Below are 25,640 nucleotides of genomic sequence, written 5' to 3'. Positions count from 1 at the left end.
TTATCTCTCTTTTCTTTAAAGATTTATGTATTTGAGAGGTAGAGTCACAGACAGAGAGAAGGAGAGACAGAGACAAAGTCTTCCATCTGCCAGGTCACTCCCCAAATGGCTGCAATGGCCAGAGCTGGGCTGATCCAAAACCAGGAGCCAGGAGCTTCTTCTGGGTCTCCCACATGGGTGCAAGGACCCAAACACTTCCACTGCTTTTCCAGGCCAACAGCAGGGAGCTGGATCCAGCTGAAACACAAACAACGTTCTATATGGGATGCCAGCACCACAGGCAGAAGCTTAACCTACTGTGCCAGCCCCTATAAACTTCTGACTTCTGGTTTTTTTTTTTTTTTTTTTTTTTTTTTTTTTTTTTTTTTACTTGACAAGCAGAGTTAGTGAGAGAGAGAGAGACAGAGAGAAAGGTCTTCCTTCCATTGGTTCACCCCCAAATGGCCGCTACAGCCGGCGTGCTGCACTGATCTGAAGCCAGGAGCCAGGTGCTTCCTCCTGGTCTCCCATGCGGATGCAGGGCCCAAGGACTTGGGCCATCCTTTACTGCCTTCCGGGGCCACAGCAGAGAGCTAGACTGGAAGAGGAGCAACCAGGACTAGAACCCAGTGCCCATATGGGATGCTGGCACCACAGACCAAGGATTAACCAAGTGAGCCAAGGCACAGGCCCCTAAACTTCTGTTTTAATTCAATTTCCTCAGAAGCTTTTTCAAGTCCCTCCTGTCTGCACACTGTTTTTCCCTCTCTAAGGGACAAAGCATTCTAGGCCAGCACTTTCTCCTTTTTTCTCTGGCCTCCAGCCCTCCTGCTGAAGTTACTTCTTAACTCTAGTGTTTTGCCTTTGAATGATACATGCTTTCCTGCCCTCTGGCTGATTTTTGGTTTCCTTTGGTTTTCAGAAGTTCTACTACAGCACCTTTAGTTGTAGGCTTGTTTGAATTTCTCATGCTTGGGTTTTTAGAATTGCTGAATCCATGAGTTGTTGTCCTTTGTCAGATTTGGTAAAATTTTAGCCACTCTCCCTTTCATTCCCTTTTATGTATCTATGTGTATTTAGAATTTTTTTTAAAAACTGTGGTCTTGGGGCTGGCTCTGTGGCACAGCATGTTAACATCCTGGCCTGAAGTGCTGGCATCCAATATGGGCGCAGGTTGGAGACCCTGCAGTTCCACTTCCAATCCAGCTGTCTTCTATGGCCTGGGACAGCAGGCCCATATCCTTGGGCCCCTACACCCTCCTGGGAGACCCGGAAGAAGCTCCTGGCTCCTGGCTTTGGATTGGCACAGCTCTGGCTGTTACGCCAAATTGGGGAGTGAACTAGCAGATGGAAGACCTCTCTATCTCTCTCTCTCTGCCTCTCTCTGTGTGTAACTCTTTCAAATAAATGAATAAATCTTAAAAAAAAAAAAACCTGTGGGTCTTTAGATCCCTTAGGATCTCCATAATATTTTTCATTTTTAAAAAATCTACTTGATTCAATGTATTTTCCTTTTACACACTGATCATATCTTTGTTTTTTTCTTTGTCCAATGCTCAAATCACCCATAGGACCATTTTCATATCAGTTATGTTTCTATTTTGTTTTATATTATTTTAATGTCCACGTTTCATAATATTCATCCTTGCCAAACTATGAACAACATTTGAGAGCACTTTGAGATTCACAACAAAATGACAGAGAACGTCCATCTGTCCACTGTCCCACGTGTGCGTAGCCTCTGCAGGTGTCAGCATTCAGCACGGGGTAGTACATGGTGAGAGCTGATGAGCACACAGTGATGCCTCCTCACATAAGGTTTCACTCTTGTGGGGCTGGCACTGGGGCGTATTGGTAAAGCCGCCACCGCTTTCAGTGCTGGCATCCCATATGGGCGCTAGTTCGAGTCCCAGCTGCTCCACTTCTGATCCAGCTCTCTGCTATGGCCTGGGAAAACAGCAGAAGATGGCCCATGTCCTTGGGCCCCTGCACCTGTGTGGGAGACCCAGAAGAAGCTTTTGGCACCTGGCTTCAGATCAGCACAGCTTGGGCCATTGCAGCCAATTGGGAAGTAAACCAGCAGATGGAAGACATACCTCTCCCCTCTCTCTCTCTGCCTCTCTTTTTCTGTGTAACTCTGACTTTCAAATAAATAAATAAATCTTAAAAAAAAAAAAGAGAAAGCTTTCACTCTTGGTGTTGGACCTGCTGTGATTTCACAAATGTATAATGTGTATAATGACATGTGCCTTAGTTTGTACTGCTATTCAAAAATAACTGAACAGAAATTTATTGCATTAGAATGCTCTGTTGTCTGCTGAGAGCCATACTCTTTCCTTTTTTTTTTTAATGATTTTTTTTTTAATTTCAAAGAGAGATAGAAAGGAGAGAGAGAGAGAGAGAGAGAGAGAGATCTTCCATCTGCTGGTTCACTCCCCAGGTGGCTGCAACAGCCAGGACTGAGCCAGACCAAAGCCAGGAGCCAGGAGCTTCATCTGGGTCTCCCACGTGGGAGCAGCAGGGACATGAACCAGCACCTATCGGGGATGCTGCCATTGCAGGTGGTGGGTTTACCTGCTATGCCATAGTGCTGGCCCTGCCATGCTGTCTTTCCAAGATGCCATCTTGCTGACTCATTCTCCAGAGGAGAGTGACCATATATCTTCACACGGCAGAGGGCAGACTGGCAAGAGAGCGAAACGCTGCATAAGCCCTCTTTGAAATGGGCTTAAATCCACTCCCAGCTGTAGGGAGTTTCACGACCTGGTCACCTCTTAAAGGCTGTCTTAGTTATATCACGTTGGCCATTGAATCTCAACATCTGAAATGCTGGAGGGCACACATTCAAAGCACAGCAAGGTCTGTGTCCCCTCCCAGCATTAGGGAATCATAAGGAGTCGCTGCGTAGCCCCAAATCCTCCTGGTACTCCCAACCCATGGAAACCACTTCTCTTTTTGGTCTCCATAGTTCTGCCTTTTTCAGAATGCCATAAAGGTCACAACACTTTAGGACTAGCCTCCTCCACTTAGCGATATGCGTGTAAGATTCTCCCTTATCTGCCTGTGGCTTGATAGCTCATTTCTTTGTAGTACTGAATAATGTCTCATTGTCTGGAGGTGCTACAGCTAATTTATCCTTTCACCCACTGAAGAATATCTTGATGCTTGCAAGTCCCAGAAATTATGAATAAAGCTGCTTGGAACATCCATGTGCAGACTTATTTGTGTGAATTTCTCCCTCATTTGGGTAAATACCAAGGAGCACAATTACTGGATTGTATGACTGTGTTTGTTTTGTCAGAAATGGTCAGAGTGTCAGACTGTCTTCCAAAGTGGCTGTGGCTGTGGTCAACAGATCCAAGTTCCTATTTCTCCATATTTGGTGCTGTTGCTGCCTTTGTATTTTGGTCATTCTAAGAGGTATGCAATACTGCTATTGTTATTTTTCAAAGATTTCTTTCTTTGGAAGGCAGAGTGATGGGGTGGGGGAGTGGGGAGGTATCTTCCATCTGCTGGTTCACCCTCCAAATGTCTGTAACAGCCAGGGCCAGGGCAGGCTGTAGCCAGGAGCCAGGAACTCCATCCTGATGGCCCACATAGATGGCAGCACCCAAGCCCTTGGACCATTTTTTTTTTTTTTTTTTTTTTTTTTTGCTGTTTTTCAGGCACTTTGTCGGGAAGTTTGATCAGAAGTGGAGCAACTGGGACTGGAACTGATTCTCTGATGTGGGATGCAGCATCATGAGCTGTGGCTTGATCTCTTGCCCCTCAACATCAGTTCCATCATGCTTTTTTTAGTTTGTAATTCCTTAATGAGGCATGATGAAGAAAATGACATTTCATATGCTTATTTGCCTGCCACTCCTATATCTTCTTTGGTGAGGTGTCTTCAGGTATTCTGCCCCATATTAATTGGGTTGTTCATTCTTATTGTTGAATTTTTGTTTTATAAATTTTGTAAAGATATATTTTATTTATTTGAAAGGGAGAGAGAGAGAAGAGAAGAGAAGAGAAGAGAAGAGAAGAGAAGAGAAGAGAAGAGAAGAGAAGAGAAGAGAAGAGAAGAGAAGGATCATCCATTTGTTGGTTCACTCCCAAAATATCTGCAAGAGTCAGGGCTGGGCCAGACAAAAGCCAAGGGCATGGAACTTCATCTGGGTTGCCCACATGGTTGCAGGGGCCCAAGGACTTGGACCACCTTCAGCTGGCTTCTCAGGTGCATGAGCAGGGAGCCAGATTAGAAGCAGAGCAACCATGACTCAAACTGTTCCTCATATGGGATGCTGGCATTACTGGAAGTACCCCAACCCTTATTGTTGAATTTTTAAAATTTTATTTATTTTTGCTTATCTAAAAGGCAGAGTGACAGAATGAGACAGACAGAGAGAGAGAGAGAGAGAGAGAGAGAGAGACCATCTTCTTGTTCACACTCCCAAATGCCCGCAATAGCCTGGCTGAGCTCTAGCCATTGCAGTCATTTGGAGAGTGAACTGGTGGACATAGGTAGATCTTCTCCCCTCCCCTCCTTTCCTCCCCTGCCCTCCTCATCTCTCCCTTCTTCTCCTTTCCTTTTTCTTTTCTCTTCTCTCTCCCTCCCTCTCCTCTCTCTGTAACTCTTTCAAATAAATCAATCTCTTTTGTAAAATTCTTAATATTTTGTTGAAGATTTTTGGATCTATGTTCATGAGAAATACTGGTCTGCAGTTTCATTTTCTTATAATGACTTTGGTTTTGGTATCAGAATAATGCTGGCATTATAAATAAGGGAGCATTTTCTTTGCTTCTGTTTTCTGGAAGATCTTGTAGGTATTGGGGTAATTTTCCTATACATACTTGGGAGGGATACATCTGTTTCTATTGACTGCTTATTGATTATTGACTCAAATTCCATTTTAAAAAATTTACTTATATTTTGAAAGGCAGAGCTCACAAAGAGTGGGAGAGACAGAGAGAGAGAGAGATAGATCTTCCATCAGCTTGTTCACTCCCCAAATGGCTGCAATAGCTACAGCTGGGCCAATCCAAAGCCAGGAGCCTGGAGCTTCTTCTGGGGGTCCCAAGTGGGTACAGAGGCCCAATCACTTGGGGCTATTTTCCATTGCTTTTCCAGGCATATTAGCAGGGAGCTGGACTGGAAATGGAGCTGCTGGGAGTCAAACTGGTGACCATATGGGATGCTGGCATCACAGGTGGTGGCTTTACCCACTGTGCCAAAATGCCAGCCTCAATTTAAATTCTTTAGTAGATGTAGGTCTACTTTTTCTTGTGTGAATCTTGAAATTTGTGTCTTCCAAGAATCTGATCTATTTCGTCTAGGGTTATCAAATTTGTTTATATAAATTGTTCACAGTATCTTTTTATTTTGTTTTTCATGTCTATAAAATCTTTAGTTGTATACCTTCTTTCATTTCTGATATTAGTCATTTCTACCTTCTTCCTTTTTTTCTTAGTTAGCTTAATAGAGGCTTATTGATTTTATTCATCTTTCAAAGAACAAATTTGTTGTTTCACCGATATTCTTTATGAATTCCTGGCTATTTAAAAAAATTATTTATTTGAAAGGTAGAGTTACAGAAAGAGGAAAGAGAGAGAGAGAGAGAGAGAGAGAGAGAGATATCTTATATCAGTTGGTTCCACTTCCCAAATGGGCACAACGGCCAGGGCTGGGCCAGGCCAAAATAGAGCCTGGAACTTCATCCAGGTCTCCCACAAGGGTGCAGAGGCCAGAGATCTTGGGCTTTCTTCCACTGCTTTTCCCAGGTGTGTCAGCAGAGAGTTGGATTGGAAGTGGAGCATCCAGGACTTGAACGGGTGCCCATATGGGATGCCAATGTCACAGGTGGTGGCTAAAGCTGCTGCACTACAATACCAGCCCTGACCTTCTGTTTTTGAATGCATTGATTACTGCTTTAATTTTTGTTATTTCTTTCCCTCTGTTTGCTTTGGATTTAATTTGTTGTTCTTTTTCCTGTTTCCTTAGGTGGAAGCACTGATGACTCACTTATGAACATTTTTTCTAAAGTAGTCATTCAATGCTAACAATTTCTCTCAGAGCAGTGCTTTTGATTCATGTTGCAAATTCTGAAAAGTTGCATTTTCAGTCCATTTATTTAAACATATTTCTTTTCTTTTCTTTTCTTTTGACAGGCAGAGTGGACAGTGAGAGAGAGAGAGACAGAGAGAAAGGTCTTCCTTTTGCCGTTGGTTCACTCTCAAATGGCCGCGGCGGCCAGCACGCTGCAGCCAGCGCACCGTGCTGATCCGAAGGCAGGAACCAGGTACTTATCCTGGTCTCTCATGGGGTGCAGGGCCCAAGTACTTGGGCCATCCTCCACCACACTCCCTGGCCACAGCAGAGAGCTGGCCTGGAAGAGGGGCAAGTGGGACAGAATCCGGCGCCCCAACCAGGACTAGAACCTGGTGTGCCGGTGCCGCAAGGTGGAGGATTAGCCTAGTGAGCCGCGGCGCCGGCCCAGTTAAACATATTTCTAAATATTTCTTTTGATCCCTTCATTGATCTATATGTGTTAGAAATGCGTTGTTTAATCTCCAAGTAAGTTTGATATATAGATGTGAATAATTTATTCAGGAGGAAAACATACTAACTTATAGAATTTTACCCTTGGTTATCAGAAAATATATATACTTTTCAAGTACAAATGTTAACATTCCCAAAATTGATCATGCACTAGGATACAAAGGAAGCATCAGTACATTCTAAAAAAGTTATCATCATGAAAATTATGTTCTATGACCATAATGCAATACAGGAAGAAATTCAAGTATTGGGGGATGTACCAGATATCTTTTGGTCACCAACTAACACTTTAGTTCCATTTGGTCTGCAATCAAATATTGTATGATTTCCACTTTTTTAAAAGTCTTCCCAAGAAAGTGGGCTATGTTAGTGAATGGTCCCCCAGACTTGAGAAGAGTGTGTGTTCTAATTTGGTTGGATGCAATAATCTATACATGTGAACTACATCCAGTTGATTAATGGGGGTGTTGAGTTCAGCTGATTGTCCTGATTTTCTACCTACAGGACCTGGCCCTTATAGATAATGGGATTTTGAAGTTCCAGATATAATAGCGGACTCATGACTTGGAGTTCTATCAGTTTTCATTTCACGTATTTTGATGTTTTGTTTTTAGGTGCACACACAGTAAGGAGCGCTATTTCTTAATTCAAGTCTACCCACTTTCCAGTGACCCTCTTGATCCCTGATAATTTTCCTTGCTCTGAAATCTATACAACCTGAGATTAATGTAGTTTCTCCCTTTTTCTTTTATTAATATAAAGCTTTTCTATCTTTCTCCATTTCATCATCATTGATCTATATCTGTCAGATACATTTTTAATCTATAATTATTTTAAACATTTACAACTAATTCAGTCCATTTCCAAATAAAAGACTTCATAAATAGAGCAAATACCTTATAATAACAAAGTAGTCCTATTTCTTCCTTCTCATTCTTTGTATCACTGTTGTCATTCCTTCCATTTATAAAAGCTATAATCATTGAAAACATTGTAGCTCTTATTATTTTGAATCAATTGTTACTCATTAGATCAATTACAAGTAAGAAAAATGAAAAGTGTTTATTTTACCTCTGCCTGTTCCTTCTCCCATGATCCTTCATTGTTTGTGTAGTCTGAGGTCTGACAACATCTTCCCTCTCTCTGAAAACTTATTTTAACATTTCATGCAAGGCAGGTTTACTGGCAACAAATTCCCCCAGTTGTTTTTTGTCTCAGAAAGTTTTATTTCTCCTTCACTGTTGAAGGGTAATTCTGTAGCGCACGGTATTCGAGTTGGGTGTTTGTTTTCTCTCAACACTTTAAATAATTCACCCTTTGGCTGGATGGCTTGGCTTCCGAGGCAGCACAGTCAGATGCGATGTTTATCTCTGCTCCTCTGCATTCTCCTCTCTGGCTTCCTTCAGGATTTGTTCTTTATCTTTGATTTTCTGCATTGGAATATGATGCTTCTAGTTGCCCTCCTTTTGGATTGAGGGGGGAATGTTGTCCTTTTCTGTATTCTTTGAACTTCCTGGCTGTGTGGCTTGGTGTCTGACATTAATTCGGGGAGGTTCTTCTTCATGACAGCTCTAAACAGCTCTTTTGTTTTGTGTATATTTCCCCCCATTACCTATCTGTTACACCTTTTGTGGTTATCTGACAGTTCCTGGATATTATGCTCCATTGTTTCAGTCTTTTTTTTTTTCTCTTTGCTTTTCACTTTTGGAAGTTCCTGTTGCCACAGCCTCTTTTTCTCAGCTACATCCAGGTAACCCATGATCTCATCAAAAGCAGTCTTCATTTCTGCTACCCTATGTTTTGTCCCCATTAGTTTCTGTCAAGACTGTCAACATTGTCATATCTCTGCTTACTTTCTCCTATTTATACATGTTATCAACTTTTAAAAATATGCATTTATTTATATATTTGAAAGGTAGAATGACAAAGCAAGATGGAGAGAGAGAGAGTCTTCATCCACTGGGTCACTCTCCAAATGGCTGTAATACCCAGGGGTGGAATAGGCTAAGGCCAGGAGCCAGGGACTCCATCTGGTTTCCCATGTGGGTGGCAGGAAGCTAGATCAAAAGTGGAGCAGCAGGGATTCACATTGTGACACAGCGGGTTAAGCTGCCACTTGAGACTCTGACATCCCATATGAGCACAAGTTTGAGTACTGGCTGCTTTGTGTCCAATCCAGCTCCCTGCTAATGCATCTAGGAAAGCAGTAGATGGTGGCCCAAGTGCTTGGGTCCCTGTTACCTATGTGGGAGGCATGCATGGAGTTTCTGGCTGCTGGTTTTGGTTGGGATCATCCCAGCCTTTGTGGCCATTTGGGGAAGTGAACGAGCAGATGGAAGATTCACTCTCTTTCTCTGTCTCCCTATCTCTCTGTGTAATTCTGCTTTTCAAATATATAATTTTTAAAACAACCACACCCACAACCAAAAAAAAGGAAGCAGAGCAGCCAGAGCTCAAACCAGCGCTCTAGTATGGAACACCAGGGTTACAGGTGGTGGCTTTACTCAATGTGCCACAATGCCAGCCCCTACAATATCTAGTTTTGTGTATTTATCTTGGTTGTTTCAAGTCCCTGGGCTGGTAATTCCAAGATCCCTGACATCCATCAATCTTACTCCAGAGCTTGCCCTGTCTCTTCAAACTGTGTTTTCAGTGGGTAGTATGTCCTGTGATTTTTCTGTTGCAAACCCGACCGAATGTACTCAGTAAGGGAATGAGATGAGCATGCCTTTAGCAGCGTGGCTGTAGGTGTGGGGACAGGGAGGCATTCTGCAGTCCTATGGTCAGGTTCCATCTCTTCCTGAGCCTGTGCTCCTGGACTTCGGACTTCACAGATGCTTCTCAGTTCCCACGCTGCCATCCCAGTTGGAACAATATGGGGAGTGGGGGTGGTACCATGGCGCAGTAGGTAGAGCCTCTGCCTGCATTGCCAGCATCCCATATGGGCAACGGTTCGAGTTCCATGTGCTCCACTTCCAATCCAGCTCCCTGCTGATGGCCTGGGAAAGCAGTGGAAGATGGCCCAAGTCCTTGGGCCCCTGCACCCACATGGGAGACCCAGAAGCAGCTCCTGGCTCCTGGCTTCAGCCTGGCCCAGCTCTGGCCTTTGTGGCCATGTGGGGAGTGAACCAGTGGATGGAAGACCTCTCTCTCTGTCTCTCTGTAACTCTGCCTCTCCAGTACATAAATAATTTAAAAAAATATATGTATGGTGAGAGGGGAGCTAGAGCTGGATATTTCCTTTCCCCCAGGTTAGTTAGGCTCTGAGGGAAAAAACAAAAAACCCACAAAAGCTTAGGCTTTGTGAAGAACAAAATGCTTTGTGGGGTTTTAAACGGTTGCTTTCCCCCTCCCATTGCCAGAACCCATTCGGGGAGTTTCCTCCAAGACTCACTTGGAGAACGCAGCAGTGAGACGGTGTCACTAGTCAGGGTTAGGGGCCTGGAACTCTTTCCTCTCCTGCAGTGGAAGGCTATGTCTTTAACTGTCAGTGTGATACACCCGCCTTCCCAGAATGCACCTGTCACATCCGGGTCCTGGATGCGTGCTCGCACCCCACAGGTTCCTAGAGCCAATCAGAGGGCGCACCAGCCGGAAGGAGCTGCACCTCCAGCGCGGATGAAGGCTGCTGTTTTCTCTTTTTCTCCGCGGAGCGCTCCACGCGCGGAGTGCTCCACGCGCAGAGCCAGGGACCGCTTGTGCGTGCTTTTCCCCGCGCAGAGCCGTCCACCTTGGTGCTTTCCTGCTCTCTATCTCCGACGCGTGCACGGACACCCCAACTGTAGGTACCATTTTCGTTTTTTTCTCTCTTGCCCACGGGCAGTTCTTTGGCCCGCTCATGTTGAGCATTTCTCTGTGAGGGGCGGCCCACACTCAGGCCTGAATGTGTGTTTGTTTCCCGGGTGCTACGTAACCTCCGTTCCTATTTGTGCGTGGGACCGGTCTGCGTTTTGTATTTCTGTCTCGGAAGTAGACAAGAGCCTGCACCAAAATTAATACATTTGGGGTTCTGGTTGGAGTCTCGGCTGCTCCACTTCCTATCCAGCTCCCTGCTAGTGCCCCTGGGAAAGCAGCAGAGGATGGCCCTGGTACCTGGGCCGCTGCACCCATATGGGAGACCTGGATGGAGTTCGAGGCTCCTGGCTTCGCCCTTGCCCCTGGCCTGGATATTCTGGCCATCTGGGGAGTGAACCAGCAGGTGGAAGACCTTTCTCTCTGTCTCTCCCTCTCTAACCACAACTTTCAAATAAAGAAATAAATATTTAAAATTATTAATATGTTCATGCCCACATAGTAGAACTCTGGGAAGTAAGCTCATGAAGAGTGAGGAGACTTTTCCTGTCCCGCTCCTCTCCAGAGCCCCTAATGGAGGTTGGGATTCTCTGCCCCTGCTGCTTTGTTTATAATTTTGTTTGGTGGGTTTTACCCTGTGAGCTCCTTTCTCTGACCAGGTTAGGAAGAGTTTTTCTGTTTTTTGAGTTTGTCCAGTGTTTTTACTTGTTATGTGTATGAACTGATGATCTACCAGCTCCTTAGTGTGCTGGACTAGATGCCAGCGAGTTTATTTTATTTTCATGCCTGGTAATATTTTATTGAAAGTTGGACATTGTATTAAAAAAGTATGAAGGCTCAGAATGATAATCTCATTGCCCAGAGATAATTCACTCTATCATCGACCAGGCAAATAGCATGAGGGTCATAACTCAATCTTTCGGGGTGGACCTGGCTTGAGTCTGCATTTCCTTTCTTAGAAGAGTCTGGCTTCGTCTCCACTCCTAGGCTGTGGACCTCCAGGGATCCCAAGTGAAAATCAGCGACATTTACCAACACCTCCTGATGGCTGATTCTCAGAACCCTAAGTCGGCCTCTTACTAAAATGACCAAACCCTGCACTTTTTCCCATTCTTTCTTCCCCTCTACTTCTTAGTCTTTTTAACCTAATGTTGTAGTAGGAAAACTGGCATCTGGTCTGCTTGTGTTTTACTGTGACCTGCTGTTCTCCGGGATTTTGGTCCCTCAAGGTCTAGATGCTAGAAACTGGCAGTTCGCCTAGTGGCTCAGATGCCCACATCCCACGTCACGGTATCTAGTTTTGATTGCTGGCTCTGGCTCCTGGATTCAGCTTCCGTTCAAGGCAGACCCAGGGAGGCAGCAATCATGGCTCAAATAATTTTTTTTTCCATTCACAAGGGAGACTTGGATGAAGATATTGGTTCCTAGCTTCATCCTTGGCTGCTGTGGACATTTGGTGAATAAGCCAATGGATGGGAGTTCTCCCAGCTCCCTGAAATAAATAAACATACACCATTAAGAAGATCTGGATGTTTTCATTGTCCCAAACTCCACCTTTTGTTCCCCTGGTTCTGATATGTGGAAAGCTCTGCCTGGGTAATGATCTTCCCTTGGCTTCTGGTCCATTCTCTGGCTGGCTTCTCAGCTCCTTGCTGCAGACCAAAGTGGCTACTGCCAGTGGGAAGCACCTCATACCATTCTCCACAGGACTGTGGCCCTCAACTCCTGGATCTTTCAGTAGCTCCCAAATAACTTGCAACCAGATGCTTTTGTTTTATGCAGTTTTTCTGGTTGTTGTTCTTGGAAATGTTGGTCTTAGTAGAAACAGAAGACCCGGGGCAACTTGCTTATGAGAAGTAAAGTTGCAGACAGGTGCTCCTAGCAACTGTGAGATAAACAGAAGTGGTATAAAGAGCCCAGAGGGCAGTGTTGGCCATCCAAGTAATGAGATGACCCCTGGCTATAATTGAGGTTGTGTTTCTCTGTCCATCAGAATTGTTGGCATTCCCTTGTGTCTAGAGATGACACTACTGCCTCCTTTACCCAGAGTCATCCCTGGGAGAGAAAAGGAGGCAGCTTTCTAACAGATCATGGTCAGGTGGCCTCTTGGGCATGGGCTAGTAAGGAATTCTTAGGAAAGGGCCAAGGCAGGGCTTAACCTGTGGCCCAGGGTAGCTCCAGTGTCAGTGCTGGAACCTGCTCCTAACAACTCACAAGAGCCTATGGTGTGTTTATGTGTGGTCACTTTAGTACATTGTACGGGCCACGTACACCATGGAGATCCACAGGCACTATAAACCAGGGCTTTGTTTTACACAGATGCTGGTTGTAAAACTTGAATCAGGGAACGGCCACCCAGGAGGGATGTGTGGCAGTGGGGGTGGGGCCAGATTCAAGCCCTTTGGGTCAATAGATACTGGGGGCTGACTCAATAATGATTGTCTCTGTGTTCATTTGTGTGTGTGTGTGTGTGTGTTTTATCATTTAGTTCTCACTACACCATGAAATCAGATGGTAGAGACTAGGAGATTCTCTTTTCCCTGCTTAAGTCCACATTGCAACCCGGGTTGCTCTGACCCCCTTCATCTTCATCCTTAACCACAGCACCTGTAGCAGTGTAGGGTGGGGGGACTGAGCCCAGGCTAGTTTCTGGTCGCTGAGTGCACACTGACCTATAGTCAGTGTGGCGGAGTCCAAGGACCGTGTGGCCCTGAGCACACACTCGGCCCATATAAGAAATGCAAACAGGATTCTGAGCCCAAGCAGCATGGAGAGAACAGAGAGGGATTTGAGAAAAAATTGTCCTTGGTTGCTTATTGTTCTTGCACCTTGTTGTCATGCCCCTGTCCTGGACAAACCCCACCACCTGTTTTCTCCATTTCTATACCAAGACAGTGCAGCACAGGTAATGAAAGCTGGAACAACAGAGCAGATTGCCGCATTCTAAATTCCTGATCACCAATCTCCAAGACAGCAGGGGTCCTACCAGAACTTGTGGGCTGACTTTTCCTTTACTATCCCTAGAAAGTTTTCACACTTTTAATGTGCGGAAGCATGCCTCTTCTCCCTCACTCAGTAATTCTAAAGTCAAACTTTCCTGTTTATTTTGCAGTATCTATAAATTCATGTAATGGGGTGAGACACAGTACAGAGAGGGTCCCTGGACCCTGTATCCAGTCTCCTGCAGAACCAGCATCTTGCAGAGTTACAGTACAGTTCCAAAGCCAGGAGGCCACAATGGGCACAGCCAAGGGAGAGAATGTTTTGGACCTCACAAGACTTCATGTCACCCTCATAGAGCCACACCCATTTCCTCTGACAGGCTGCAGTCTGTCCCACAGCTCCATGACTGAGTCACATCCTGAATGTAATTTGTGTGCAGTCACACAGAGTAGGTGCCCTGGGGACTGGGTTTTATCAGTCAGCATGGTTCTCTGGAGATTCCTATAGGTCACTGTGCATACCCATAGTTCCTATAGGTCACCGTGCGTACCCATAGTTTCTGTAGGTCACTGTGTGTACCCATAGTTCCTATAGGTCAGTGTGAATATCCATAGCTCCTATAGTCACTGTGCGTACTCATAGTTCCTATAGGTCACTGTGTGTACCCATAGTTCCTATAGGTCACTGTGCGTACCCATAGTTCCTATAGTTCACCATGCATACCCATTGTTTCTATAGGTCACCATGCATACCCGTAGTTCCTATAGGTCACTGTGCATTCCCATAGCTCTTATAGTCACTCTGCGTGCCCATAGCTCCTATAGGTCACTGTGCGTACCCATAGTTCCATCCTTTGTATTAACATCTGTGGGATGGATGGTCTGGTATTACCCACTAAGGTCCATCAGGGTTGATTCCAGTTCTTGCCTATTAAAAATTAAGCTGCTATAGATATGAAGTATTTTATATGAATGTAGGAATTAATTTTCGAGGGATAAAAACCTCTGGCACTTTCATTTAATTTATTATTAATTTAGTGTTGAGAGACTACCAAGCTGGTTGCCCATGTAGCTGTACCATTTCATAGTCTCATTAGCAAGGTAGAGTTGATCCAGTTTCTCCACATCCTTGCTAACATTGCATATTTTAAGTGATTTTTATTTGAGCCAATTTGATAGGTATATACTGATGTCCCAGGTGGTTTTTATTTGCATTTCCCTCATGGAGAATGATATTATCATGGGCTTATTTCCCAACTGCATACTTCTTAGGTGGAATGCATGTTTCCTATCTGGATTCTTATTTTAGTGTTCAGTTGTGAGAGCTTTTTACATTTTCTAGATAGTCCTTTGTCATCTGTGTCTCTTTGTAAATACATGTCTTAAAGTATTTACCTCATTCTTTTAAATTTTTTTTTTAAATTTATTTGACAGGTAGAGTTATAGACAGTGAGAGAGAGAGACAGAGAGAAAGGTCTTCCTTCCATTGGTTCACCCCCCAAATGGCCGCTATGGCCGGCGCTGCACTGATCCGAAGCCAGGAGCCAGGTGCTTCCTCCTGGTCTCCCATGTGGGTGCAGGCACCCAAGCACTTGGGCCATCCTCCACTGCCCTCCCAGGCCACAGTAGAGAGCTGGACTGGAAGAGGAGCAACCGGGACTAGAACCCAGAGCCCATACAGGATGCCAGTGCTGCAGGCAGAGGATTAACCAAGTGAGACATGGCGCTGGCCTCTATCTCATTATTTACTGCTTTATAGTTTTATGGACATTTTGTCATTTTATATTTAAGTTTGTGATTCATTTTGAGCTCCATTTTAAACAAGCTGTGAGACTTAGGTTGAGTTTAATTGTTTTCCTCTGGGTAGCCTATTCCTCCAGGACTATTTGTTAAAAATCTTACCTTTATCACTTCTTGGCCTTTTTGCTGAGATCAAGTGTAAAAAGTCTACCTTTCTGCTGTCGACTTGCTCTTCACTATTGTCAAAAGAAGTTGAACATCTTTGCTTTGTTTTTTAGTTCCCTATTCTCTTCTCATTGTCTATTTGTGTACCCATCTACAAATATCACACAGATCTCTTAAGCTATTTCTTCCTATTTATTTATTTATTTATTTATTTATTTTTAAAGATTTATTTGAGAGGCAGAGTTACAGACAGAGAGGTCCTCCATCTGCTGGTTCACTCCGCAAATGATCGCCATGGGTGGAGCTGGGCTGATCAGAAGGCAGAAGCCAGGAGCTTCCTCTGGGTCTCCCATGTGGGTGTAGGGACCCAAGCACCTGGCCTATCCTCTACTGTTTTCCTAGGTCATCAGCAGCGAGCTGGATCAGAAGTGGAGCAGCTGGGATTCGAACTGGTGCCCATATGGGATGCGGGCACTGCAGGGAGACTTAATGTACTATGCCACAGCACCTAAACTGACAGATTTATTTATTGCACTTTTTCTTCAAAGTTGTTTTAGTTATTCTAGTTATTTGCCTTTTCATATACATTATAGACTAATCTCACCCCTATCTCTAAGATTCTTATAAATTTAGTTGCAATTGCATTAAGCTTGTATCTCAATTTGGGGATAATTGACATAGTTACTATATTATGAACATAGGATATCTCTCTAATTAGATGTTATTTGATTTATTTTGTGAATATTTTGTGGATTTTTAGCATACTAAAGTTTATCATTTTTAAAATTAATGATACTTTATTTTAAATTATTGTATTCATGTGCTCACTGATAGTACATTCAGAATTTGTTGGTTTTTTGTGTATATTGACCTTGTATCCTGCAACCTTACTAAATTCAGGTAAAATGTATAAAAAGTATTTTTGGAGGCAAGGGGTAGATTTCCTGAGATTTTCTATGTAGAAAATTATGGCATCTGGACATAGGGACAGTTTTGTTTCTTCCTTTGCAACCTGTATGCTTTATTTTCTTGTCTTATGCTAGATTGAAATCCAAGACTGTATTGAATAGGATTGCTGAGAGTGGAGGTTTTTGCATTCCTGTTGCTTCTTTGGATTTATTTTGCTCTGCTCCCCTCAGGCTTTTGAGATGGGAGCCTATATTATTGTATTAATTATGTATAATTACTTTTCTTATATATATGTGTATATTTAGTAATATACATTTTCTTCTTAGCACTGCTATAGCAGTGTACCACAAATTTTGATTTTGCAATTTGGAGATTTTTAAAAAATTTCCCTAGAAACTTTGTCTTTCATCTATGGATTATTTCCAACTGTGTTGCTTATTTTCCGAGTGTTTTGATGCTCTCCCCATTTTATTCCTGTTACTGATGTCCAGTTTGATTCCATTGTGGCAGAAGAATATACTCTTCATGACTTTAACTCTTTTAAATTGGTTGGGGATGATTTTAGAGCCTGGAATCTGATGTAACTTTGTGAATATTTTGTGAGCATTTGATAAAAAATGTAATCTGCAGTTGGATGAGGTGTTCTAGAAACATTGATTAGATGCTATTGACTGATAAAGTTGTTGATTCTTCTATCCTTGCTGATATTTTTGCTATTTTTTTCTGTTGTTTGTTGGGAGTGGGGTGTTGAAGTCACCAACTGTAATTATAGGTTTTTCCATTTTCCCTTTTACTTTATCATTTCTGCTTCACATATTTTGCAGTTTTGTTGTTTGGTATACACAAATACACATTCAGAAATGTTGCAGCTTCTTGGTATATTGAACCTTTTGAAATATGTAACTCTAAGCCAGGTACTCTGGTATGGGGTGTGGGTGTTCCAAGTGGCATCCTAACCACTGTGCCAAACACCCAAACCGATGGTGTTTTTGGATAAATCTCTGTGCTTAGCTTGCTAGTGTTTCCTCCAGATACTACATTATACACACATAACTTCTCACTTTCTACAAGAGTTTTCCTCTTAACACTTACAGTGAAATATTGGGCTGCTTCCCTTTCTACACTTTTACCTTTCCTTTCTATAGTAAAATTACCTTAAGTGTTTTCTTTAAACATCTTTACAATCACATAAAGATGTGTTTAATTCTTCCTTCAACCATGAAGCATAATTTAGTAAAATCAGTGAGGAATGCTTATTTGTTTACTCATATTTTTTCTCCCTGTATTCTTCCTTGCTTCCTGATCTTCCAAGATTCCTTCCTTGTTCTTTCTGTTTAGAGAATTTCCTTTATCCATCTTTTAGGATCAATCTGCTGGTGACAGATTCCCTGTTTTCATTTGTCCCAGACCGTTTTCATGTCCCTTCTTTTGATGAAGTATATTTTCACTGAATAGAGAATTCTGGGATGGCATTTAACACTTGAAAAATGTCATTATTTACCATTTATTTTTATTTTTATTTTTTTGACAGGCAGAGTGGACAGTGAGAGAGAGAGACAGAGAGAAAGGTCTTCCTTTTGCCATTGGTTCACCCTCCAATGGCTGCCGCAGCCAGCGCGCTGCGGCCAGTGCACCGCGCTGATCCGAAGCCAGGAGCCAGGTGCTTCTCCTGGTCTCCCATGGGATGCAGGGCCAAAGCACTTGGGCCATACTCCACTGCACTCCCTGGCCACAGCAGAGAGCTGGCCTGGAAGAGGAGCAACTGGGACAGAATCCGGTGCCCTGACCAGGAGTAGAACCCAGTGTGCCAGCACCGCAAGGTGGAGGATTAGCCTAGTGAGCCGTGGCGCTGGCCCATTATTTACTTTTCAAAGCATTTTAAAACTTTATTTTAAGATGTAACAATGTTTTGGCTGGTGCTGCAGCTCACTAGGCTAATCTTCCACTTGCAGCGCTGGCACACTGGGTTCTAGTCCCAGTTGGGGCACCGGATTCTATCCCGGTTGCCCCCCTTCCAGGCCAGTTCTCTACTGTGGCCCGGGAGTGCAGTGGAGGATGGCCCAGGTCCTTGGGCCCTGCACCCACATGGGAGACCAGGAATGGCACCTGGCTCCTGGCTTCAGATCAGCAGAGTGGTGTGCTGGCTGCAGTGGCCATTGGGGGGGTGAACCAATGGAAAAAGGAAGACTTTTCTCTCTGTCTCTCTCTCTCACTGTCCACTCTGCCTGTCAAAAAAAAAAAAAAAAGAATATGTAACAATGTTTTAAAGGTTTATTTATTTGAAAGGCAAAGTTACAGGGGGCGGCGGGGGGAGAGATCTTCTATCCACTGGTTTACTCCCGAAATGGCTGCTGGGCCAGGCTAAACCAGGGGCCAGGAACTTCACCCAGGTCTCCCACTTGAGGAGCCAATCTTCTGCTGCTTTCCTAAGTGTATTAGCAGGGAGCTGGACCTGAAGTGGAGTAGCTGGCACTAAAACTGGTGCCCATATGGGATGCGGGCATCAGAGACAGTGGCTTAACCAATTACACCACAACAGCAACCCCAGATTTAGCAATTTTTAACATTTGTGCTGTTTTTGCTTCATATGTAGATATTCTACGCGTACACATATATATTATTTTTCTTGAATACAGGGATATTAATATCACACAATGTGGGATTCATGACTGGTTATAAAATGAAAAAGGAAGGGTATATTGTCATGTAGATGGCATAACTCAGAGGAGAAACACATAACTATATATACACTAAATAATATGACATCCATATCATTTTCATTTTTATACTCTTTCTATATAGTAGCTTCCACAGTAAGATAAAATGTGGTATTTGCCATTCTGTGTCTGGCTTATGTCACTTACCATAATGACCTCCAGCTTCAGTGATTTTGTTGCAAACATCAGGATTTCATTTTTTTTTAATGGCTGAGTAATATTTTGTTGTGTATATATACCACATTTTCTTTATCCAGTCATCGGTTGATGGGCATCTAGGTTAATTCCATATTTTTGCTATGGTGAATTGGGCTGCTGTAAACTTGGGAGTGCAGTGTCAGCCTCCCCGTTTTCTTTGAAGGATTTGCTGTTATTGTAATTATTGTTCCTTTATAGGTAAGATGCTTTGCTTTCAAGATATTTTCTGTGTATTTAGTTTCCAGATATGTGAATACAATGTGTCTTCCATGGCTTTCTTTAGGTTTATCCTGTTTTGGTTTCACTCAGCATCTTGCATCAGTTTTATGTCTTTCATGGAATTTTAAAAGCTTCTAACTATTACTTTATGAGTACTTATTTTTATTCCTGCCTTCTTTCTCTTCTTTCTGGGACTCTGATATCATGCATGTCAGATGTTTTTGTAATGTCCCACTGACACCTGAGGCTCTGTTTGTTTTTAAAATCCATTTTATATTTTCATTTTTCAGATGATCTAATACTAATTGCTCTGTCTTTAAGTCCACTGATTCTTTCCTCTGTGTTCTTCAGTTTGCTTTTGAGCCCATTCTGTTTTTACTCTTTTTTCCTCACAGTTGTATTATTCACTTCCAAAATTTGTGTTTGATTATTATTTATGTTTTCTGTTTCCTTACTGAGACTTTATATTTTGAGTTCCCCCCAGTCTTTTGTTTCAAGTATGTTCCTAATCATTTGTTGATTACTTTTATGATAGCTGCTTTAAAGACCTTGTCAGATTAATTCTGACATTGATGTTATCTCCATGTTGACATCTGTCAATCATCTTACTTTACACCTTTTTAAATCTTCCTAGTTCTTGTTATGATGAAGGATGTTAATTGAAATCCGAACATTTGGGGTATTATGCTAGGAGATGCTGGATTTTTTTTTTTTAATTTAACAGGTAGAGTTATAGAGAGAGAGAGAGACAGAAAGGTCTTCCTTCCATTGGTTCGCTCCCCTAATGGCCGCTATGGCTGGCATGCGCCGATCCGGAGCCAGGAGCTTGGGTACTTCCTCCTGGTCTCCCATGGGGGTGCAGGGACCCAAGCACTTGGGCCGTTCTCTGCTGCCATCCTGGGCCACAGCAGAGAGCAGGACTGGAATAAGAGCAACCAGACTAGTATTCGGAGCCCCAACTGGGACTAGAAACTGGGGTGCCGGCACCACAGGCAGAGGATTAGCCAAGTGAGCCACGGCGCTGACCAATGCTGGATACTTTTAACATTTGTGCCTTTTTTCCCATTTATTAAGAGGCAGAGCAAGAGAAGGAGGGAAGAGAGGAGGGAGAAACAGATTGAAAGAGATCTTCTATCTGCTGGCTCACTCTCCAGATGGTGGCAATAATCAGGATTAGGCTGGGCCAGGTCATGGTCATGGAACTGGAACTCCACCCTGGTCTCTTTACAAGGGTCCAGGCACCTGAGCTGTGATCCTTGAGCCAGGCTGCATTAGGAAGCTGGACTGGAGGTGCAGGTGGCAGAACGCAAGCCTGCCCTCTTATATGGGGTGGCTGTGTCCCTAGCGGCGCCTTAACCCACTGTGTGACAAATGTGCCCTGGATTTTATGAAATCCTCTGTGTGGTTGACCTCTCTGCTCTGGTAGGAAAAGGTGTAGATGCTGCCTGGTTACTGCCACATAAGGAGTAGAGATCCACATTCCCCGCTTAGCCTCCATTGAGATCCAAAATTGAATTCTTTGTTACTTCTGCTTGGACATGGCAGTTCCAGCTCCTCACTGGGTCCTCACAGATACCACGATGGGGGTGGGGGTTGCTCATTACCCATGATGGGTAGTCATAAAAGTCTGGTTTCCCACCACAATGCCTCTGATACTGCCCTGGCAGTTATGGATGGAGAGGGCTGATTTTCATCCTTCCCTTCTCTGTGAGCGCCTTAGTTGGAGACAAGCCTCACTCGAGTGCCACAAAGATGGACGTCTAAGCTTGCCTCTTGGTTTCTGTTGGTGCAGGTGAGGGTGGGTCATGTCCTTTCTCTGTAATTTTTGCTGTAGTGAAACAGTTATTACCCAGTTTTCTGTCTTGCAAAACTGCATGTTTCCTAGCACTTTGGAGACAGAGAATAGTACTCTGCTGCTGGGGCTGCTTTGTGCCCCTTGGTGTTGCCCAGTTGTGTGCTTCTTCAGCTCCGAGTCCAGGGTATAAGAGAGAAATAGGAAACCTGGGGGATTCATCCGACATATTGTTCCTCACAGCCCAAGGTCCAGCCAGTCTGCTGCCATCTCTCCACCTTCCAGAGTCTTCTTCTATTTTTCCTATGTGATATCCAGGGCTCCAAGTTGTCATTGGTGGGGGGGTGGGGAAAGAAAGGCACATCTACTCTGCCATGTAGAAGCAAAAGTCCTGGCTCAAGTCATTTTATTCCAGATCCATTTCACAGGAAAAAACCATGTTGAAATAATAGCTTCCATGTAATAATTTGCTTGTCTTCCCAGATCTGCCAGTGACTTGCATCTGCATTCTCTCTCTCTCTTTCTCTCTCTTTCCTTGTAATATAGGAGACCCCTCTCGCAGGAGCTAAGGCCACAGCTCATATTGAATAATAGATTCTATTCAGTTCTGCTTCCTTGGGAGCATTGGAACACATTAATTATATGTACTCTCTCTTATTCATAGCTTCATCCTGTTAACTAGATTTTCCTATTGGCTTTTTAAATTGTGTTCAAGCTCTTCCATTAAGTACAAGTCAAATCCTAGCCACAAATTCCTTCTAGCTATTGCAGTGTCTCCCTTCTTCGTTCATTGAACTTCTTAAAATGTTTTCATTTATTTATCCACCATTCATCCCTCAACCACTCCAGTGTGGTTTTGGTTCCCATAATTTCACATCCAGTTAACTCTACTGAAGAGTGATATTTCTTAGTGCCCTCTTTCTTCTATTAAATGTTAAAAAATGTAGATTTTCCATTTGCTGGTTCACTCCCCTAAATATCTACAACAGCCAGGGCTGGAGCTGGGTTAGGCCAAGTCCAGGATTCAGCTGGGTCTCCCTTGCGGGGGGGAGCAGGGGCTCAAGTACATGACCCATCATGTGCCACATCCCAGGGTGTGGGTGTGTGTTAGCAGGGAGCTGGGTGGGATGTGGAATCGTCAGACTTGCACCAGGCACTCAGGTACAGCACACAGGAGCCTGAAGAAGTGCCTTGACCAGCCCATAAAACACCCACCCGCTCTGCTTCTCAAACTCTCAGCAACATCTTTGTTAACAGTGATCACTCCTGGTTCTCAAAGCACTCTTACCTTGGCTTCCACACGACAGCATTTTCCTGGTATTTCCTCTACTTCTCTGGACACATCTTCTCTGTTTATTCACTGAACTCCTTTCTACGCAGCAAGCGGACGTTGGCATTCTCAGAATTCAGTCACAGCTCTCATTTCCCAACTCACTCAGATTTTTCTTCCTGGACATTCTCTTACACACAATGACTTTTGGTTATCATCGATACACAGACAGCATACACATTTGTACGCAACCTCATCTCTCTCTGAGTTTCAGACTTGAAATACATATCTCCTCTTAGAAGCCTGCAAGTCCCTGCAAACCAATCTGTCCATAACTAAGATCAAGATCTCCTGAGTAGACCTCCACCCTCCTCTCCATCACATACCCTTCCCCTGCTCTCTGAGTCAGTGCATGGCTGCATCACCCACTGAATTACAAGAGGAGGAATCTGTGTAGGGATCTGATTCAAAGTCCTCCTCTCTGTTGTCTCCCATGGTCAACACATCATTGCATACGGTTGACTTCTTCTAAATAACTTACCAGCCTGTTGCCTTGTCTCTCGTCCCAGCACACTGACTCAAGAGATCATCCCCCTCTCCTACCATGGACATTGACATAGCTGCCTCAGCTTCCCCTGCACCTGCCCTTGCTCCTCGCCAAGCTGGCTGCCACTCTGCAGCCAAAATATTTTTTTTTTCAGAATTCAGATCTCTCTTTCTCTCTCTCCCCCTCCTTCCCTCTTTCTGTCTTACCAATATTCTTAGAACAGAGGCAGTTCCTTTCTGTGGGCTAGGCTCTGCATGAACTACTTGGCTCTAAATTCCCAGTCTCATTTTGTACAATTTCACTGCAATTTCTGCTCCAGCCACTCTGGCCTTTCCATGACCATGATGCCCCATGATACTCCTGCTCCAGGGCAGGGTTCTCTGTGTGAGACCGTTATCTTCTTGTACTCAACTCTTCATCTTTTTCTCATCCTATAATTCTTGACTCAGTCATCTTTTTTTCTGGATATCTTCTGGCAATTTTTCACTTATTTGATGGTTATCTTACCCAGGTCCATGCCCCTGTATTAAATTTTAAGAGCCATAAGGGCAGGCAAAGCCGTGCATTGCTTATTTGGATGTCTCCCATGTGTAACACTATGGCTCACATAATGCATGGTGCCCCTGGAGCTGTGCATCACTGCAGCTGGGATTATTTACTTCACATGGAGGGAACTTTAAATCAGTATTCTAGAATGAACAAGTGAATGAGATCAGGTCAGTGGGACTTTATATTGATTACACAGATGTAGGAAAATAATGCATAAGAAGGGTTAAAATGAGTCTTACATTTCTACCTTGGGATATTTGATTGACAGTAACCTTAGTAACTAAAACAAAAATTATTTTTTCAAACAACCTGCTTGAAGAGGAAGAGACTGGGCTTATGTTTTGACACCTACTTTCTGTTTGGTAAGTGCAAAAATACCTAGTAGTCAGTTATGATCTGGACTTGGGAAATTGGGTTCAGAATCATCAGGGTGTAGATGGCCTTTGCTTTCGTGCACTCCTACGTGGATAAAATCTACTCAATGGAGGAGGGGGGTAGGTGGAGTGAGAAGAGAGTCAAAGAGAAGTTCCTGAGAAGCTTCCCAAATATTAGCAGTGTGTCCTCCCAGAAGCCAAGGGAGGAGGGGGTGGGGGAGACATTTGGTGTAGTGGCCAAGACGCTGCTTGCAATGCCTTAATCCCAGTTCTGAGTGCCTGAGTTGGAGTCGTTGCTCTGCTCCTGATTCTAACTTTCTACTAATGTCACCCTGGGAGGCAGCACTGATGGCTAAGTGTTGGATCCCTCATACGCATATTAGAGACCCAGGCCTGGTCTGGCTGTGGCAGGTGTTTGGGAAGAGAACCAGCAGATGGGAGATGTCTCTGTCTCTCAAATAATAAATTAATGAATTTTCTAAGGGAGAAACTTCAGATTTTCACTGTGATGAGCTGTGGGGTAGGAACTGAAGACTTAATGTTTCCAGAGGACTCATACAAAGAATGCTAGGAACTCAAGAGATAATGGCACAGTTGCTGATAAACATGACCCTATGGACACTTAACCATGATGTCCATTTTAGCTTTGGGCAAAGTGTGGTCCAGCTAATGATGAGGAAATGTGAACTCTAGCCAACAGGTGAAGACAGAGGGAAGGCACAGGGATTTCCAGAGGGAAGTGGAAGGTGTTCATGCTTAATGTTCCCAGTGACACAAACCACGTGTCCACCAACTGGGAGGAGGAGAATGAGGCCGGGGCCTGGTCGGGGAGCCTGAGGCCAAGACAAAACTGGAACTCATCCCTGTGGGGGGAGTGTGGGAAAGGGAGACCACAGGGAAACCTCAAGGCTTTCTGAGCGAGACTGAGAGCTCACAGAAGGCTGCACGCAAATGCGTGGCATGGATTTGGTCCAGCAGCCTCTGCCTGCCTGGGGCAGCAAAGGGAAAAACAGGTTGCCGTGTTAATCCAGGCCTGGACACATGAGAGCCTGTGCAAGAAAAAGAGTTGGGGGCCGGTGCAGTGGAGAGAGCTGGTAAACATGTCATTAAAATGATTGACAACAGCAGCTGGGCTGACAGGCAGGACGTGAAGGACTGTGGAGAAAAGGGCAAGCCTGTGAGGCTGCAGCGATCCACACGGCTCACACTAAGGCAGCCGGGAGGAACCTGAGCCGGACGCTGAACCGTTAACTTAGAGACACTGGAGAAGGAAAGGGAATGCGAGATCGATGAACGTGCACTCCACGATGTCAGGCACACCTGTGGATGAGTCCTGTCTTTTTAGTTATTAGCTGTGTGAACTTGGAGCTCAGTGGCTTAATCGGTAAAGCAAAGGTAATGATAGCTCCCATGTCAAAAGCTTGTGGTGTGAATTACACGTGAAAATGCGCAGAAAGCACTCGGCACGGTGTAGAATGGCTCTTGGCGGAGCAGATGGGTACTTACACTCTCATCCTTGGGGTCATCATTTCAAGACCTCAGGGTATGGCCATGACTGTGGGAGGATGAAAATGTGCATGACTGTAGGATTTTGGAATAGAGGTGATTTGGAGCTGAGACCAGCGTATAGGAAACACTGTTCGTATGGCTGTTTTTGGCAGGCACCGATACTGTTTTGTCTGTTACTGAGTCAGGTGGCATGATTGTTCTCCAGAGATGGTCCTGTTGCCTCCTCTGGCCCCAACACTGGCACCTGGCTTAGGCAGCCCAGGTTGGGACTTTCCTATGGCTGGGTGTACATGTGCACCTGTGTTCAGTTTTGTTTGGTCAGAGAATATCCCAGGATGTTACATTGCTTCATCTGCATGAAAGGATGCCCAGGTTTTAGTAACGAGGCCTTTTTGATTGT

General features: G+C 44.1%; 2 long non-coding RNA genes across 3 annotated transcripts in view; one reads left to right on the top strand and one right to left on the bottom strand.

The window, feature by feature from the left end:
* On the bottom strand, nucleotides 1-22,402 carry LOC149122083 (uncharacterized). The gene is made up of 2 exons (XR_016221360.1): nucleotides 22,280-22,402; nucleotides 1-237 (listed from the first exon to the last, which is right to left on the bottom strand). It is a non-coding gene; the product is annotated as an uncharacterized LOC149122083 (long non-coding RNA).
* The window catches only part of LOC138845407 (uncharacterized), a 99,063-nt gene continuing 83,378 nt past the window's right edge, over nucleotides 9,956-25,640 (top strand). The window contains exon 1 of one of the 2 annotated variants that reach the window (XR_016221359.1): nucleotides 9,956-10,298. This is a non-coding gene — a long non-coding RNA (uncharacterized LOC138845407). The remainder of the gene's footprint in view (nucleotides 10,299-25,640) is intronic. The other variant, XR_011382502.2, reaches the window with a different exon arrangement.

The sequence above is a fragment of the Oryctolagus cuniculus genome, chromosome 15 (genome assembly GCF_051225735.1).
Source record: "Oryctolagus cuniculus isolate XC-2025 breed Fujian yellow rabbit chromosome 15, ASM5122573v1, whole genome shotgun sequence".
Taxonomy (NCBI): Eukaryota; Metazoa; Chordata; class Mammalia; order Lagomorpha; family Leporidae; genus Oryctolagus; species Oryctolagus cuniculus.
The sequence above is the reverse complement of the archived record's forward strand: the minus strand, read 5'-3'. Positions and strand labels throughout refer to the sequence as shown.